Consider the following 8,151-nt stretch of genomic DNA (forward strand, 5'->3'; position numbering starts at 1 on the left):
TCGATGAAATTCACTTGTTTCCAGCTACAGAAATCAATAAAGGAAAACACCTAATGGCTTTAAAGACCTCACCTCTGAGCTTTTTTCCTGACCATTGAGGTAGAGATTGCTGGGGATGGCCAAAACCAGAAGCCCAATAGAGTGTGCTGCAGCTCTGAGCTACAGGGTTTGGTAACTCCAGCAAAGATAGTATGTTTATTGTAAAGCTGACTTTCTCCAAATGCCACAGCTACAAAGCAGAGCCCTCACAAACTCTTTTGTGTCATCAGCACGTACAAAATCCTCGGGGTGGAAAAGACTCTTGCTGTTTGAGCCATGGGTACAGCTCAAATAGCATTTATAGAGTGGACCATAAAAAGAGGACAGCAGTTTGGAGCATCCCTTTTGTCATGACGCCACTGCCATCTTGCCCAGCAGCTTTGGAGGGAGTTGATTTTTCTATCCTAACAGTGGCATCGATCCAACTCATCCTTCACTTCTTCCTCCATGTAACAGGAAACTGCTCACTCACTCTGAAGGGACACCCCCTAAATAGTCATGTCTGTTCCCCAGCCTTTCCAAACTCAGAAACAACAGAAAGGAGCCACCCCTAATTTCCTATCAATACCTTGGACTTGGTATCAAAGACCTGCTATAGAAACAGAGATGTGAAAGTGATAAGCATGTGAAAAATGTGTATGTGTAAGGCTGTAATACAAACCTGTTTGCTGCCTGAGAGCTACCTAATTCCCAGGAACAAACCTGGCCTCTGGCTCAAACCAACAGACCCCAGGCTCAGTTTCCCCCTAGGCTGGCCTGTGCAAAGGAATGTAAGTGATTAACCCTTGATTTACCCTCATTATCACACTTGCCAGGCTCAGGGATATGCCTAATTAGGGGAAACAGTTTGGCACTGTGAAGGTCTGCTCCCACCTCACTAACATCCTTTGCTCAGGGGTTCCCCCTCCCCTTGAATGAATCCTAGCAATCCCGAAGGCACAGGACACATCAGGTCACTGCAATGACAAGAAAAACTTTGATTGCTTTCTTGGGTTAGGTTTCCACTGGAGAAGTCAGCTTAACTGACCTACCCTGCAAGCTGTAATACAAAGGGGTTAGCAGAAGCACATGTCCAGGATGGAGAAATAGCAGGATTGTCAACCTGGACTGTGTGTTCTACCATGCTGAGACTCACAGGGTTGGCATGCTCTGAGGCTTGGCTTTTGCATGGCTACAGGTCAGCAGTGCAAATCCTGCTCTCTCCTATGCCAGACACACTTTGCGAAGCTCATGGTGTGCCCTATCCTCTAAGAAACTAGGTCCAGCAGCACAATCTGCCACCACAACTGCAGCCATTCCAATCCTGGAGGAGATGCAGACCTGTTCCCATCTCACCCCTCTGATATCCCTGCCCATGCATTACAGCAGCGGATCAGGAGAGCCATGTGAACATCCCCTGACAAACCATGTGTGATGGGGTAAGGAGGCAAGCAGAGGTGTACAGGGGTGTGAGAAAAGCTTTGTGTTATCATCACTGATGATGGAAAACAATGAATTTAGATGCTGCTTGCTGTCAAAAGGGAGATTGCACAAAATTATGCTAGGCACAACCTTTTACCCTGTGGGGGTTTTATGTGCCTGAGGAGTTTTGTACATGTGTACCTTACCCATCAGCTCTCTGAGCCCTGGTCAGCTTTGCACATAAGGCATTCATGAAACAGCACGGATTGGTGTGTGCTGGGTCAGGGCAGCACAGGTACAGCCTGCTAAATTCAGGGCTATAAATAAGGGTACACAGTGCTTTGGAAGGTCACGCTCTGGAGAGCAAGAGGTCTAGAAGAAGAAAGGAAAAAAAAAGGATGGAGACCACACGAGATGGAAATAGGAGGGACAAAGCAGAATAAATCAATCAGTCAAGGTAGAAGTGTGGGGAGCAAATTGTTCTTCTCCCTTCATTAAGGGAGTTCACTCCCTTCACTAAGCTGGACTTCAGCTTACTGTAACACCATTTTTTACTGCAGAGGAGGAGCAGTGATTGTAAGAATTTATATTACTCTGCTCATCTAGTCTCCAAGAAGAAAAAAAGCCCCAGAACGAGGCAAATCCCAGGCTCAGAGAAGCCCCTTTGCAGGGTAAAGAGGTGCCCATGGATGGCACCTGTGGCATGAGGTAAACAGGCAGCCTGTTTACCAGGGTAAATGGTTCAGCCTGTTAACGACCTTCAAAAAGCCCTTTGGCCACTTTTATGCATCAGTTTCCCTCTCACTGAGTAGGAAATTCATGCAATTGGCCTTCAAGGAAAAAGCACTGAGGATCTTCAGAGATGTACAGAATTCACCTCTGGTATCTTGAGGTCTCTTCATCTCATCTGAGTGCCCATGTTTTTGCTATAGTTGGAACAGGGACACCCTCATTAATCCATGGAATTTGGGATGCAGTTTCCCTGACCATTTGCAGGCATCTGCTCCAAGGGTTTGCATCCTGGAAAAGAAAACCCTTGAGCAAATTACACCTGCTTAACATCATCATTGAGCTCTGCAGGTCCCAGGGAGGGAGGAGGACGCCAAAACAGTGGGCTGAAGAAATACCAAGATGAACCCAGAGGGCGGGGACGGTGCATGTAATGCATATCCCATGCAGACAGAGCTGTGTTTGCTTTCCTTCTCGGCACAGCAAGCAGACAGACGGGGGTGGGGTGGGGAGAGCTGACCTGCTGGAGGTCTGCAGCAGGTTGCCAGTGGGGCAGGGAGGAGGAGATGCCTGTGCGAGGGTGTTGCCATAGCAATGGAGTAAGGGAGGACTCTGTCTGCAGCACGGTGCTGGATGGAGGCTCCAGAGCATCCTCCGGGCAGCAGAGACACCAAGGCCCCGGGAAACAGGTGAGAGGAGAGACTCATCTGGGTCAACACTGCAGCCCCCTGGAGATGGTGGTTCCCTTCTGGGGAGGCTGTACATGAATCACCCCTTTCCCATGCCGAAATGAGTCGGCAGGGAGCTGCTGTGCTGAGTGGGCTCTGGTGAGCGTGGGCTCTTCCTCACCCTGGGGTTCCTTGCCACAGCCTCCCAGGCAGCACGGCTGCAGCATGCTTCTGTGCCTAAGGCAACCTACAGGGACCAAATAGCTCCCCTGGCCAGCCCACTGACTCAGAGGAGAGACGATCTCTCTGGGTTATATTATCCAGCATTTGGCTGCCCAATCCCCTTCTGTAGCACCTGAAACTGCTCCTGAAGACAACTGGTCTTGTTCCCAAATGCTTTTCTCAGCTATCCCAAAGCTACCTTTATCCTCTCTTCAAAAAGAGAAGACTCCAGCAGCCTAACAATCTGCCTGATCCTGAAGCCAGGACTCCCTCCTGAAATGTGATGTCAGGATCAGATGCTCTCTGCCTACTCAGAATGGCTGGGGCAGGAAGGGGATCTGTCCATGCAAGGCTTCAGTGGGTATACCAGAGCCCATGCAGCAGGCTGAGACAGGGGTACAGCACCCAGATTAATGGGATCCTGAGTGCACCTGGGTATTCCTGTCCATTTACTGCCACACACAAATCCCCGTAAGACCTCCCAGACAACTCAGATGCTAAGGTTAGCAGCTGGGAAGCAGCCACTGCTGCTGCTTCAGCCCTTTGGATGTGGAAATGGTGTTCTCAGATATATGGGGGAAAGAGGGAAGAAGTGGGGCTTCCCATTCACTTATGACCTGCTGCAAGGTGAGGGTTCACCCTGGCATGTCCTTCTGCCCAAATGACCTTCAGAAAGACCAGTGAAGGGAGGAGGGGAGAGCAGTGGGGGACTGCAGAAAACCCACCAGGCTGACAAGAGGAGCAGAGCAGAAGCACAGAGATAAGAGAGGACCAGTCTGCACTCCCTGCCCTCAGGTATTTCTCCCTGGCTAACCTCCAGCATCACTAGCAGATGATGAGCAGATGATGAACAGATGATGAAACAACCTGTTTCGAGAAATACATCTGTACATTCCTGCCTGGCTACATCTGATCCCTCCTGCGTCCCCTGCACAAAATCAAGCAGGCTCCTTGTGAGGAAGCAGGACTCACATTGCTGCCTGCTTCAGATGGACCCTAGCAGCTCCATTTTCAAACCAGCTCCACTCCTGCTTTATCAGCATATTTCCAGCAGTTGTGTGGAAATCCTGCATGAAGATGGGCACTGTCAGATATTTGGCATTGCTATGAACCAGTCTTCCAAATGAGTTGGAAATACTTGCAGACTGGGAAGCTGGATGCAGTCAACGGTCTCAGCCCACCAGCTAAAACCAGGTGTGATTACCCTTAGGGATTAAGCAGCAGCAGCAAAGGCAAATTTACATACTCTTGGTGTAGGCACCCCATCCACCCTAGTCATCTTCTGGTAAAGCCTGTTGAGGTGAAGAGAGCTATGGATTATAGGCAAGGGTTGCTTCTCCATGCACTGCCCCAGGATGCTCGCAGGTTTGGGGACCTACTTTTGGAGCTGGCACACCTAACCTGTCCCCAGAGATGCCCCCAGAGGACCTGCAGCTTAGCACAGCCTGTTCCTTCCCTTATTTTCCCCGCTGCCACCCCAAGCACAGCCACAATTCAGCAGAAAAAAAAACCTCTGCCCGTGCAACCAGGGTAACGCGAAGGGCTGGGACTCCCTGGGAATGAGCTGGCCCAGGCTGAGAACTGCTCTCTTCCCAGCAGACGAGCACGGGGAGCTATTTGCCCCTAAATGCAGCATGGAAGGCAGAAGGGTGCGTTTCCAGACAAAAAACAACACCTCTTTCCGCCTTTGCTGGGCTTCATTCTGCGCGGCTCTGAGCTCCCTCCCCGCATGGACAAATGCCAGGGCCAGCTCCCACTGGAGACCACCGGGCTCCAAGTTAAAGTGATCCAGGTAGCGGGGTCAGCCCCACGGTGATCCCCTAATCCCCTTTACACGCTCCATGTCCCATCCAATTACCCGCCCTGGCAGCTGCCCGAGCAGTGATCACCCAACCTCTGTGCTCAGCCCTGCCTTCTCCCAGTGCTGAGCTGCACTTTGTTATTTAACGTTATTTGAGGCGAGCCGGTTGCAGACAGAAAGCCTCAGGAAGGCTGTGTTACTCTGAGGATGCTTGTTTATGCTTTTCCTTTCTGCAGTGTCTCTGCTATGTTTTGCAAACACCTAATGGCTGCGGAGCTGTTGCAAGCCCGGAGAAGCCGAATCCCTCCCATTCTGCTTTATTTCTGTGTTGTCCCCCCATGAAGAGTCACCACTGCAATAGGCACTCGAAAGAGGGGGAGACCTGAGATGCAAATAACAGTGATAGCCCCACTATGCTGAAATGATGGCTGGCACAGAGAAAACCCACAGCAGCCAAAACAGGCTTGTTCCCACTGGAAAGTGGGGAATGCATAGGATATGGGGGAGGAAGAGACAAAGCCAAAGGAATCAGCTGGACACAGCTCCTCACTGGAAACAAGGCACTTGGTTTTCAACCATTTTAGCCCTCCTTCACTCAGGTCCCTGACAGAGAAAAGCTTCAGAGGGCAGAGCCATACCAAATAATACAGGGAGCATCACAGGGAAACAGGGAGGGATCTCCTTAGCCCTGTGCGGGTGTCTCGCAGGGGAGAGGTGTCAGTCTGCATGGGCTGGGGAGGCTGCAGGCTGCGTGATGTGGATGCTGTGGGTGCAGGGGTGTGCATCGCACCAGGGCGTGCTGGTTGGGGCTGCAAGAATGCTTGTGCTGAGAGAGTATTATTTTAGCAAGTAGCCTCAAGCTGTTATAAACGGCTCTGAAGAAGTTCTGGGTGATTTGATTTCCCCCTGCAGCTCAGTGTTAACGTGAGCTGCAAGGGCCAGACCGGAGCAGGTGGAAACCTGCTCTGCTCAGCACACAGTGCCTGCTTCAAAATCCAGAGGTAGCTACGCCCTGCGAGGCCACCACGCTCCATCCCATTATGTCTGCGCTGCACGAGCCACCAAACCTTAACGGGGCTCTCGGGAAGGGGGCAGAGGGAGCAACAGGTGATTGTCTCAGAACCCGGACAGACTCTTCCCTGTTACACCTCATCCACTGCAGGAAAATCCCCCTGAAGGTACCCCCGCACTGCTCCCGGCTGGGAGCAAAATCCGTAAGCCTGATCTTAAAGGAGGGCTCTGCCCTGATTTCCAGCCTGTCCCGATCAACGGGGAGCCACCATGCTGGCCATCTCCAGGGAATTTTGGCAAGGCGGGAGGTTGTAGTTGTGGGGGACCATGCAAGCCCCCAGCCCAGCCATGCTGCAGCCAGCACACCAGACCCCAGCGCTGAACTTCACAGTGCAGGGGGTCCCATCACCCCCACCCCGATGCTCCCCAAGGACCCGGTCTGTGCTGCTACCCCTTTCTGCAGGGCTAGAAAAGCCAGGGTTCCCCTTTAGCACCGGGAATCTCCCAGGCAGCTCCGGTCCTGGTGCAGCGGGGCGCCCCAGGGCGGCTGTGCCCCCCTCCAGCCCCAGCACGGCCAAGCTAACGCGAGCAACAAACTTACCGGGGACCAAGTCAGAGGGAAGACTGCACGGACATCTTGGCTCCCTCCTTCGGCCGCAGGTCCCCAAGTTGGTGTTCGCAGAGCAGTGTCCCCAGTGCCTCCAGCAGACTGCCTCATCCTCCTCCTGTCTCGCTTCAGAAATCTGTGTGTGCCTCTTTTTTTTTATTTAAGGGACTCTTTTTTTTTTTCCCCAGCGGTTGCGTCAGGCCCGTTGCCTGGAGACAGGCGAGCTATTCCAGTTTGAGCTTTTCAGTCCAGAGCTCCTCTCTCTCTTTCATTCATACCACCAAGCCCTCAACCTACCTCCCACCAAGCAATAACCCTGGAGAGACCTGAAAGGGAGGAGCTGCACAGCCTGGGTCCTAAACATCCTCCGACACCGGCACCCAAAGAAGGGAGGAGAGGGGAGCGATGCCCTTGGCGTGGGTAACAGCGATGAAGGGGTGCTGTCGAGGATAGGGACCCAAAAGGCTTTCAGGAGATGCTGTTGTGCTCCCAAAGGAGCCTGTGGTTCTTCCCGACACAGAGCGGGTTGGTGTCCCCCCCGCGGCTGTTCCCGTTGCATGCCATGGAGAGCTATGAGCCCTTCTCCAAGGAGCCTGGGGTCCGCTGGCACTCGGGAGAGCTTTGGGATAACGTTTTCCAGATGCCACGGCTTGCCCAGGGGTCAGCGTGTGTGTGGAGGGGAGTTTTGCAAGAACACTGCATCAGCATCTCCGGGAAGCCCTGGGGTGGGTATCCCGGGGCACGGTGGCCAGTACCCGCTTGCTGGCACCATCCATCTCCAGACAGAAACCAGCTCAGAAACCAGCCTTTGCCTGTCTTTTGGGCTGGGAAAGTGCCTGTTGCTCCCACATCTTCCCCGGTGGGGCTGGAAACCATTTTAACTGCTTCCAGGAAGGGACTGATAGAGACATATGCCCCAACTGCTGGCTGAGCTGGGGCCAGAAGCAAAGGCAGGGGACAGAGGGGTTTTCTTTCCTTCACCAGAAGACGAAGTTTAACCCCTCTATGCCTGGGGACAGCTCTCGAAAGCATCCCCACGTGCAGTTATTGCACATCTGGTGTCTCAGAACCACTGGCCGTGTTTGTGAACCTGGGGGTGTAAAGGGTTAAGTGTTGCCAATCCGTAACGATCCAGGCCCCTTCCTACATTCAGCTTTTGTGAGAGAAATCCCCTCACAGCCTCTGTTTGTGTTTTTTTTACCTTTCCCTTCTCCTGCCTAAGCCATCCCTCGTCTCCCCCCTGGCATCAGGGAGAGATTTACAGCCCTTTCTGGAGTCTGGCATCCCAACAAGGGCCTTACAAACCACAGCGCTTGGTTGGGATTTCCCACCTCCCTTCAAATGCCAGACAGACTGGGGGGTGTCCCAGAACACCCCCCCGCATCCCCCCTAATTTATAGGCTGTGCCTGTACAACACTGAGCGCAGGGGGAGCGGGCACCTGCGAGGTGCAGCAATGCAGGTTCGAAGAGTGAAGAACATCGTTTTTGCATTTCTGATGCAAAAGTAATTTCAGTTTTTTAATTTATGTTTTTTGCTTTGCCAGCACCCTTTTTTGTCAGCTTTCAGATATACATATGCAAACTCAAGTCTGGTGATCAGCTCTCGCTGTGCTGCGGGCAGGCACCCAATGGCTTGCACCCGTCCTTCCTGGGGATGCTGGCAATGGAAAGG

This window comes from Nestor notabilis, unplaced genomic scaffold (assembly GCF_000696875.1).
Source record: "Nestor notabilis isolate BGI_N333 unplaced genomic scaffold, ASM69687v1 scaffold7640, whole genome shotgun sequence".
Classification (NCBI taxonomy): Eukaryota; Metazoa; Chordata; class Aves; order Psittaciformes; family Psittacidae; genus Nestor; species Nestor notabilis.